Source organism: Pinus tabuliformis, chromosome X (assembly GCF_031772625.1).
Source record: "Pinus tabuliformis cultivar Carrire ecotype Pingquan chromosome X, CPIR1, whole genome shotgun sequence".
Lineage (NCBI taxonomy): Eukaryota > Viridiplantae > Streptophyta > Pinopsida > Pinales > Pinaceae > Pinus > Pinus tabuliformis.
Window position 1 is genome coordinate 1,005,604,416 of NC_142308.1, and position 12,163 is coordinate 1,005,616,578.

Below are 12,163 nucleotides of genomic sequence, written 5' to 3' on the forward strand. Positions count from 1 at the left end.
AAATACATAGTGTAGCTAATTGATTAAACTGATGTGAAGATGTCGTAAATAAATATAGAAGTAACCAATACCCAGTCCACCTCATTGAAACAAAAACAATTTATATGTCCCAAGGGTATGATAATGTTATTTAAGTATAGATATTTGTTTTTGGGAGTTGCGACACACATTTGTGTGGATATGGATTTCAGAAAAGGATTTCCAACTAAAATTAACTTAATTGATTTAAACTATTTATGTGTGTGAAATTTGGATTATGAAAACATTTCCTTCATATGTAGAGGTTTTTATGAATCAGAGATCTCCATTAAAAAATGTCCAAAATATGGGAAGATTCAAGCTAGGAAAGTTATTCGTAAACCAAGATGGCGGGATTGTGCTAATTTAGACCACGAGGATAATCTTCTTGCAACAAGAATAATCCAGAGAAGGATAAAAAAATCTTCACAAATCATGTTTGGATTTGGAGCAACTCAAGTGATGGGAGGTAGTGCGGTGCAAGATTTTTGAAATTTAGTGAAAACTGTTTCTACAAATGCTTTATTGGATAATACCACTGAGAAAAATACTCTTGGGGCTCCTCCAATAATATATAAAGGAAATAATTATGTCTCTAATACAATGTCCACTAAGGATTCTTCTCTATAAAACCATATTGGGAAGGCCCCCTATTGGGATGATTATGTAGACATGGAAGGACATCATAACACATATGGTTATAGAGATCATCCCAATAATAGAGATGATATAGAATCATCAGGAAACTTGGGATGCATGGAACTCAGGGAAAAGATGGAAGACAACTCTCCAAGGATAGCGACAAGCCACTTAAAGTTGAAATGACACAGAGTTAAGAATCAACTTCAAATACACTTTCATATTAGATGTATTTTGGGAAAAGTTTGGTAGGAATGGGAATAAATTTTTTATGGATTTCTCATTCGAGGACTTGGATTTAACCTATGTGATCTATTCAAAATCGTCGAGAAATATCAAAACTTTGTTGTAACAATTTTCGACTTGATCCCACCTTTATTAATATACTATTCTCTATCTATTTCTTTAAAAAATAAAATTACATAATAAATGGAATACAATACCCATGAATTTGTTACACCTTTTCTTTTCATAATTTTTTTTTGTTTGGTTTTCAAATGTTTGTTATTTATGTTACACTTTTTTTTTTATTAATGACAATTGTAGAAATGTGAAACACTAAATAGTGAGTTGGTGATCATCCTTTGGGCATGCATATTATGATATATAATAACTAGTGTAAGTAATATATGTAACCAACTACTAGTAATTTTCACATTGAAGGTGGGTGTTTATTGTAGAGATTACATATGTGTTTTCCTAATGTGATGTTATCTAATTGCATAACAAACCCCAATCCTATGGAAACATTAGCTTTGCATACTCTTTAGCAAAGATGAATCCCAATCACTTTGATCTCAAGGATGACTTGATTGGGTTAGCCTCTTGGGATAAGAATATATATATATATATATATATATATATATATATATATATATATATATATATATATATATATATATATATATATATATATATATATATATATATACCTATAGCAAATTTGATTACTTTTGACATGGGTACTACACCATAAAAATTTTCATTATATAAAAAATAGTGTAACCTACTAGTCGTTGACAATTGTTAAAAGTTTATTCAAAATAATTGAATACTCATTACTCAAGTTATTCTAATATGGTAATAATAAGAGTCGTCAATGTTAGTGGACAACAAAAATGTAAAATACAAAATATAAAATGTAAGGAACTATGCTACCAATTTGACTAGAAGAAATTGCTTTATCTATAATGTAAAGTTAACATACTACTATTTCTTTAAAAACTCATTTGTTTATATATTATTATTTGTATAATAATTAATAATATTGATTATTATTATTATTGCAATATATTTTAATAATAATAATCTCCATTATAAGTGTTATTATATTAGACCTTACCTATATTATTTATTACGTCGAGTGACAATTCTTGATCATATGCATGGAGGGGGAGAGAGAGGAAAAATAGAGAGACAAAGAGGGGTAGAGGTGGAGAGAGAGAGAGAGAGAATTAGATAGAGAAAAATAAGGAGATAGATAATGAATGATGGGATAGAGAGAGCGAGGGAGATAGAAGAGAAGGAAGGAAGAGAGAGTGAAGGAGAGGAGAGATAGAGGTAGAGAAGGGGAAGAAAGATAGACGAAGAAATAGATATGGAAAGGGAGAGAGAGAAGAAGAGAGGAAGGTAGATAATGATGGAGTTAGATGGAAGAGAGAGAGAGAGAGAGAGAGAGAGAGAGAGATATTGAGTTCAATGGGGATGGATATGGAGTGTGAGAGAAGAAGAATGACATAGAGAGATAAAGGTGCAGAGAAATCCCCCCTCCAATACTTGCAATTTGTGAAAGACCAACTTCACTTGCTATTACTATCTCTAAGATCAACTCTGGCCCTTTTCATGAAATCTACTTAAATACCAAATGGTTTTATTTCAATATTATTATACTCTAATAGCACATGTGACAACCATAGTTACAACATATGGTTACATAGAGCTTTTGGTGCACCATGGCTCCTGAGGATGTAACATCATTGTGTTTCAAAATCGACTAATACTAGCACAATGATACTTCGTTTGGAATACACCTTGTAACATAATACTTATCTAAGCTATACTAACATAATGTTACTTAGTGGAAATATAAAATTTTTATTATAAATCCAAGCTATTGTATTTTCATGTTCATAAACATCATTAACAATTATACTTGCAGTTAAATCAATAAACCACAAAACTAAATATACAACACAATTCAACAATGTGCACATCATTTTATGAAAATTAGCTCTGAAGACTTAAATTTTATTTACATAGGTAAAATTACTAAAATATGGGTATTCCTTTCCCTCCATCATCACACCCTCTTCTTATAAGAAAAAAACAAAAAAAAATCAATTTCATTGGAAGAAACACCAAATTTCGGTTCCATTGGAAAAAGAACTAAATTCGGTTCTATTGGAAAATAAACCATATTTAAACGTACAATTAGAAACCTATAAAATTCGTTTCAGTTAGACCTCTATGAACCAAACTCGTGTAATCATCCCTCACCATAGACCTACCTGAGACACCAACCACACTCTTCTTCCCTTCTGAAACAAAACACTCATGCTACTTTACTCCCTTGCTTTCTTCGATTTTCTCCCCAATTAAACTTCTAAACTTTTACTTATATGACACGAGGTTTGCAAATGTATCATTATGTTAATTCTGATTGAACCCTTCGATTTCCTTTCATGTTGGTTTGCTTATGGGCAACATACTCTACAACCCACCTGCACATAATGTCTCTTTTTGGCCAACTTCAACTGATTTACTACATGTCTAGTTCATTTCATGCATCTTCCCTACCAACTTATGTTTCACACATTACATATCATTCATCCCCTATTTCACTCGCCTTCTCACTACATCAACTTGCCCAAACTTATCCATGACTCATTGTATGAGCCCAACCAAAAACCCAAGGTACGTTATTCACATCCAAAGTTGAGATGTCCCAACCAAGAAAACCCTAAATTAAACTTAGTCAATGTTCCTCACATCATCAATTTGTCTACTCATCTCAATATGGACTAACTCCTCACATCCTATCATGGGATCACTCACTTACATGGACCCATTCTAGGACAAGTATTTCCTATCTGGGTCCTTGTTGGTGCACGCTTGTTCATGTAGTATCCCTTGACCATAAACCCCACAAATGTGACATAAATATTGCATTCTATGCATTTCTTATGTCTCCTACTATGTGCACCTAGTTAAGTGTGTACCCAACTCCCAAGGCTTGACAACATGCTACCCATATCTTTCAATTATTTGAAAGAGTTGCAAGGTGGAAATATTATCTTGAACAATGAGAAATGAATTTCAATGAAGAATCCTATAAATCCATGGCAGATTTTTTTTTGTTAATGCACATGTGTTTCTTTTATTTATTATTTTTAGATATTAGCTAACAAGAAGAGGAAAATGTTCTTCCTTTATAGAAATATTGTTCAATGCGTTGTGTTTACTAATTTGTTTTGTCTGTTAGAAAATGTGTATAAGTATTTAGATATTATTATCGATTTGAAATATAATTTATGAAGAATAAATTTTACATGAATCAATATCTATGTAAATAGAATTTTATATGAGTTACTCTTATGTAATTTACATGTATTAATGGATTTCTATAGTTTAACAAAACAATTCTCTCCTTAAATTAGTTCCAAATCATTTATAGATATACCAATAGAAAAAAATATACTTTCTATGTGATTCGTCACTTCTAGTGGATATTTTTATGTTTAAACCATTATTAATACAAAAATTTGAAATTCTCATGCTCCACTGTACCAATAAATTTTCTTTCTTATATATGTTAATCCATTAATTCAGTTTATTCTCCTCGATTAGACAAATATATAAGTAAATAGTATATATTTTAATTTATTTTATCTAATTAGATTAATAACTATTTAAATAACAAATTAGATTCAATTTTATTCCTCCCAAGTGGACTTGGGATTAATTTTCCATCTCTTTTAATTGGAAAACTAGTCTTACATTTCAATTGCAAATTATGATAGAAAATTAAAGAATGTCTAATTGGGAATTTCCATTTGATATTTTCTCTCACTTGGCATAATATGTAATCTAAAAATCAAGTCATCAATAAAGAGATGGTCAAACAAAAATAGCTAGCAAATGTTTAGAGGGGCATATATGATGTTATTCTTTAGACAAAAAATCTAAAAGTATGAAGTGGTGTCCTCTCCAAAATTGGTGTTTTAATTATACCCATCACACATCTTCTAATTGGGGTGCTTGGAATATTTCCAATTCCTGATATCTCATACTTTTTCCAAGACAAGTAAAAAGTATATTCAATAGAGTCACATCTGGAGATGACTAAAGAAAATCTTACAATTCTCTACGAGAATATTCAAGTGGTGCAAAGCGATATGAAGTATCAATCAATTCAACATTAATGTGAAATATTGTTTGAGGAGGCTCATTTGGCTATTTTTACAATTACAACCTTACAAGCAATCTACACTAAGAAAAATAAGAATGATCTTTAGCTCTAAAATTTTAAGGACCCTGCAAGGTTATTTGAAAGGATGTAAAAGTGGAATATAAGTTATATTTTCCTTCTTCTCTCATTCATAAGGCTTCTCATGTATCTTTCCTAAAAATGGTTTTCAAAAAACTATTTCAATCTAAACAAAAGTTTCATAATTATGTCAAGAATCGAAGTTGACTCTTGAACTAGAAAAAGTAATAGATTGTTGTTTTGTATTTCCACTGAATAGAACCATTATGGAGTACCTAGTCAACAAGAAGAATATTCTCGTAGAATAAGCTACATTGTAAAATGAGCAGTGCTTGAAGAAACACCCTAAATTCCAAGATTTGAGGGACAATATTTTTTGAGGGGAGGAGGGTGGTGGGGGAGGGAGGGGTGCTATCTTAATGCTCTATATAGCCTATGATATTATTCTAATAAGCACCCATCGTTAGTTTATATGTTATATTAGTAGGTGTCCTAGAACCTTTTATTATACTCTTTCATTATAATTGTTCCTTGTCTCTCTATATATACCAAGGAGACCTAGTCTTAGGATCATCATGCATTGTATTTTGTATAGGATTCAATGTAAAATTAGGCTTCTCCCTCTAAGTGGACTGATATTCATTTATTTTTAATCATTCTCGAATTATTTTACCGCAACCAAACAAAAGCATTCAAAAATAAATTTCAATTATACCTGTTACAATTATTATCAATGCAAGCCTACTACTCAATTGTTAAAAGTTGTAAGGAAGAGTTTTGACATTTCTTTATGGTTGAATATCTTGGAAAAGACTAAATTTCAATTTTTTCTTCAAAATTTAAATTGGTTAAATTGTTTCGTATTCGTGTTTTTTTGGAATACATATTAATGAAAATTAAACTAATGCAATCAAATTCAAGCTAAAAATTTGTTTTCTACATACTATAATAATATATCTAAAGTGTTTGATATTTACAAGGAATATTATGATAAGTCAAAATTATTTATTATAGATGAATAATTGTAGCATAGTCCCTATAACAGAGAAGGAAAGTGTTTTCAATTTGGTCATCATTTGGAATATGATGGTTCTTTGAAAATAAATGGATTTATATAGTCCAGTCTTTGTAATTTTCTAAATCATTAAGAAAATTACTTAAAAGAAATATCTATGGTTATTTCTTTAGTTCTTTCAAAAAACAAAATTATTTTAAATTTCCTGTAAGTTAGGAATATGACGGATAATTAAAAAGAATAATTTATATGGTGTGATCTTTTGTTTGTAGTTTTCTAAATCATCATTCAAAAAAGGCATAAAAATATGCTTGGGAATTCTTACGAAAACTAAATATGACTATTTATTTTATATATTTAATGAAAAAATAACCTATTTGAAGGATAATTTTATAGTTGAAAAAATCATGCTATTTAATATTATATTTTATTTAAATTGATATTGACTCTTTATAATCTTATATGTATATGAAAAAGACTTAATGTCATTTTGTCTCTCATTTCTTTTATGAATGGTAAACAAAAAGTGATATGAAGATAAGACTTGAGTTTTGGTATCTTTTGAGTTTATTTTTCTTTTAATCTATTTTACTCTAATTATCAAATGGAGGACCCTCTTTCATTTGTCACATGACTTGCCTCCAAATTATTATGTTATCTAAAACTTGAAATAGATATCCACGCGTATTTCCATGTTTATTTCCTTTTGTTGTGTGGATGAGGACCAAATTGGAGATTAGGCCCAATACCAAAACTTAGTCATCCTAATAACCTTTAAAAATTATCATATTCTATCGTACCTGTCATGTTTGAACTCTTTTAAGTTTATTTTTTATTTAAGTACTCTTGTGTTTCCTTTCAAACTTGATTAATGCACACAAAAAACATTTCTCAAATCAAGACATAAATTCACATACTTAGTTCCTTGGTAAAATTCGGCAATCCACTATGATTACCAAATAGTGTCCTCCATTCCAAAAGTTTGTGTGTAATTCAAATTACAGAAATCTTTGATGCCATCTAATATTAGACTTACTCCATATTCTTTTGATTTATTCACTCATGTAGACTTCAAATAGCATAAAATAACTAAAAAAATTCTCTTTAATGGTTAAAAAGAAATAATTTCAACTAACAAATGGGATTAAAACTTACGAGTGATATAAGTGTATTCTTGGATCAAGAGATTAAAGAGAGAAAATAAGAGAATATTTTTTTAAGGAGTCAAAAATAATAAAGACATAAAGTCCCTACGTGGATGGAGAGAAATGTTGAGAAATAGATGGGAAAACTAACGACTATGGGAAGGAATGTATTCCTAATAAAAACAAAAAAATCATGAAACCCCATTTCTTATATTCCCATAAAAAGGAACAAAAACATAAAACATGAACCCCCATTTCTTGTATTCCCATAAAAAGAACAAAACGATGAACCCTTATTTCTTCCCTGGTATATACAAGGGGAGTTGTAAGGAAGAAAGTCGTTGCATTGAGTGGGGTCTGAGCTTAGGATGATTTTGAGCCATTAACAAAAGGAATATAAATGAAAAACTTAGAAACTAAGTGAAGTGTTACATGTAAGTTTAATCTTGTGGTACTAGGTTCATGATGAGGCAACATATGGTCACAAGGCCATTTACTTGAAGTTATTGAATGTATATGTGTGCCATGTTCCATAGATATGTTTTGGATAGAATGGCTCCTATTCCAATAACATTCAATGACCTATTTTGAGAAGACTTGTTAACAGAGAGGGTCCTAAATTGGAGAAATCTTTGTTTCTCAAGGTATTATTTTTCATGTACCATTAATGTCATCAAAGGTTAGTGATTTTTGAAATGACTCCGCGTTTAGTGATGAACATGAATTCTTTTATGTAGACCAATAATGATGTTGTTGTTGTTAAAAAAACTCCAAAATTTTGGCTTACGCTCAATTTCGTAGCCTTCTTTGGTATTGTACATTGTAATCACAAACTTTGAAACCCATGCCATGTGTTTTATTGAGGCATTTTCATCCCCTTTGCAAGATAGGAAAAATGTTGTATTTTCCCATATCGGTTGTCGCATCATGTATATAATGTTGTTCTGGTGGTTTCAAGAGGTCACACATTTCCAAAGTTTGATGCATTGACACACAACTGTCGTCATGGTCATTGCAAAGTGTATCTTAAGTCTTGCACTTCTTGCAAATTTGTCATAAATATGTCACATAGAGGGAAATAGATTTTCATGTGTCTTAGGTTATATATATATTTTTTTCATAAATTATTCTAAGTGTGTGATCAAAATCGAAGTTTCATCACTTTTCACATTAGCCTCACTCATCCCACATTTAGTCATTTTCTGGAAAGATTCCCAACCAAGAAACCTAGCTTCACCCTACCTCTCTAAACTGCACACTACATAGTATCACTCCTTGGATCTGACCTTACTTATTTTCACTACACAATGTATAGTTCCTCCCTCCCAGGACTATTTCACTACATAGTTTCTGTGCTCATGCTTAGGCCTTGAGTCATAGAATTACACAATTTTTTCTCCTAGCCTAGCGTTAACTGTGAACTACACAGTCTCTAGGTTCAACCTCATCCTTGAGCTCCTAAACTACATAAATACAAAATGGATCATCCTCTCTTGTCTCCCATAACTATGCAATATGGTCACCCAGTGCTCATCCCCTTACCATGTCAAACCAACCCTAGGAATTGCACAGTTTGTCCTCTCAGTCGAGCCTAAATTGTGGACTACATAGCCTGAAGGCTCGAGGATCCCCTTTCTTTATTGAACTATGCAAATTCATATTCACTGATCCAATTTCCCAACCTTCCATCTATTTATGGCTCAATCAATGGATCAACATGCTCAATTTTAGAGTAGGGGGTTTATGGACTGATTTCGTCTTTGTCATGAGTTAATTGCATAAACAAGTACCTTATTATGCCATGGATAGATGATGATGAAGGATATGGATGAGTGCAAAAAGCTCCAATACCATCTTGTAGTTGAATACACAGGATGATCAATCAATATAAAGCAAAGGGATATTATTTTGCGATCACCATTCAAAGACTTGAGATTATTCAAGATCCCTTATCACCAAGCCATGTAGAGGTGAAAATAAGAAGACTTGTAGTAGACAGTGGCAGTAGTGGCTTGACATTTCCACATCATCAAGCAAGTCTACATCAGCAGTGTCATTTCATGTCACGTCATGAGTTGTCACATGTCGCACCATTGTGATTAATGACGTAAATTATTCTTTAAAAATGTAAGTCCAAAGGACATGTATGGAATATGAAGAGTCATGTAAAGTTGAAAATTAATTGGAATTCAAGAAATCATGAGGGTAGATGAAGAGCCATAAGGAAGATGAAGCATCACTTCCTCATTTTTATATATACACCCTTATTGTAAGAGCAAAGGAGTGTTCACCTTGGATCCTCCCACAATTTATTAAAGATATAATCTAGTCCTTTTGAGGAGCAAGGAGTGGCTCCGATGCTCCACTATTGGAGCTAGTTGTGTTCATTTTATACATGTGTCTTGGAAAGTTTACTTAATATAAGAATCCCTATGAGCCAACATGTTTTTCATGCATGGAGTATGGATATTTTTAAGACTTGTAATGTTCCATAACTGTTTTGTTTTGACACCCTTTTTCCTCCATTTTCCTCTTTTTCATCATCGCTATTGACTTAATGAAAGAAGTGTACCATAGATTTTTACAAGGTAAAAACTCTTACATGTCTTATCTTTCATATTTGTTAATGTGCCTTATTGTTATGTGAAAGATCACATTAGGTAAAAAATTAACATGATTCTGTAGCTATTTTATAAATCTGCAGCTACTTCCATGGTTTGCGGGGTTCTGGTGCGCTAATAAAGAAAATAAGTACATGGGTATTTGAGGATCAATCCCTTCATGCTTCTTCTCCTATTTGCTCGAGCTAATTCATTGAAGGAATCACATAGTGACGCAGTCAAAGGCATGGGTCAAACATGTAGCAGAAAAAGTACGAATGCATCACATTTCTCTGATTTTCTTCCCAAATAGAAAATAGATGAGATAACACTTTTCTATTTAGTTTCAAATTTTAATAAGGATTGATTAACAGAACTGTAGGCGTAAAAGTCTAAAACTGTTGAGCACCCATTATATATATATATATATATATATATATATATATATATATATATATATATATATATGTATGTATGTATGTATATATGTATGTATGTATGTATGTATGTATGTATGTATGTATGTATGTATCCTTGATAAAGGATAGAGAGAGTGGAAGTAAGAGTTAATTTTTGAAGAATTCAGAAACAAACCTTTTTTCCCGTATTAATTGGAGTTACCATTATCTGATTTGATGCGTATGTGAGTGTGATTTACACCTATTAGATGTGGAAGGACCCTGCAGATAGTCAAGGTTTCAGTTTATTTCATTTCATCGCTTTATGTTGTTTTCATTTAATCACTTTCTATTATAGCATTATCAGTGCAATCTAGTTTAGTATCCTTACTTCGTTGTTTTCATCATTTCTCTATGACTTAGTTATTTCATTTACCATTTCGTTATTTCACTTGTGCTTACACTCGTTTAATGGTTTAGTTATTCAATGCTTTTCACTTAATTACAGTCAATATTTTTTTATGCTTTTAGAAGTACAACTTGTATCTACTCTGTATTTTACCATTAGAAGATTAATTTCATGCTCTTTAGAATTAGAATTTGTATATATTTTGTAGACAAGATTTTGAAGGATCATTAGAATAATTTGAATTTCAATACTCTGTTTTGTAGCAGCAAGGTGTTTACATAGGTTCATAATTTTAGGATAAATAACATAAGATATTTTAGGATGATAGTCAATATACATATGACCTGGTAGATTAATCTAACAATAGCGTAATTTCCACTTATTAATTTGTAGAAACCTAACTCTGATAGGAATCTAGATAACAACGAAAATCCCAAAACAAACATAACCATCATCTTACAAACTAAAGGAAAGGCTTCTAACATTTATAGTGCACATGCACTTCATAAGTTTACCAACTTTGGTTGATAATTTATGCTTGCAATTTAAGAATATTAAATTGACCAAACATTTTGGTGTCGTTGCCAGGGAAGTGTAAATAGAAGCCTTCAAAAAAAAATCAAATAGAAACATGATATGCATAGGGAAAGATACTCTAGAGGTAGGATTGTAGGTCGAGGAATAAGTTTAATTCCAACATCATCACTCACTCCACCATAACCTCGAAGTGCCACACCACCCACACAAACTCGAATTCCATCCATAGCAGGCCAATATAGACTTCCTAAAGTTTTAAGATCCAAAATGCAATCTAAAGGTTCACCAAAATCATCAACAGAGGTTGTAATAAAAGTAGATCCTACATCTACAACAACTAGAATAATTTTTCTATATTCAACTGGAGAACAACTTCTACCTCAAGAGTTGGAAGTTCCTACTAAAGAAGAAGAGGAAGAAACTTACCTGAAACCATTAATAGAGGAACCAGAAGATCTAGAAGAAAAACTAGATAATCATGTTGTAGAACTAGATATCTATTATGAGGAATCCATCATGGCTGAAGAAGGAGAAGGAGAAGTACACAATGTCAATGGTGAACAACATAGGATTGGAGGAAGAGGAGGAGAAAACATAGGAGGTGGAAGAGGATTTGGTAGAGGTAGAGGAAGAGGAAATCCAGAACCCTTTGGGTTCTCCAAATTTCATGGAATAAGAAGTGAAGACCGAAAGACATTTCTCTTTGAATTTGAATTATTATGTAGATCATCTGGTTATTTGCATGATGCTCAAAAACTAATATTGTTCACTACCACCTTAAAGGATTCAACATTAAATTGATTTATAAGTTTAGAAATGAATTTTATAAGGACATGGGCATAAATGAAATATGCATTCTTAGAGAAATATAGGGATTATTGTATGCCTCATAGAATTACAGATGTAGTCTTCAAAA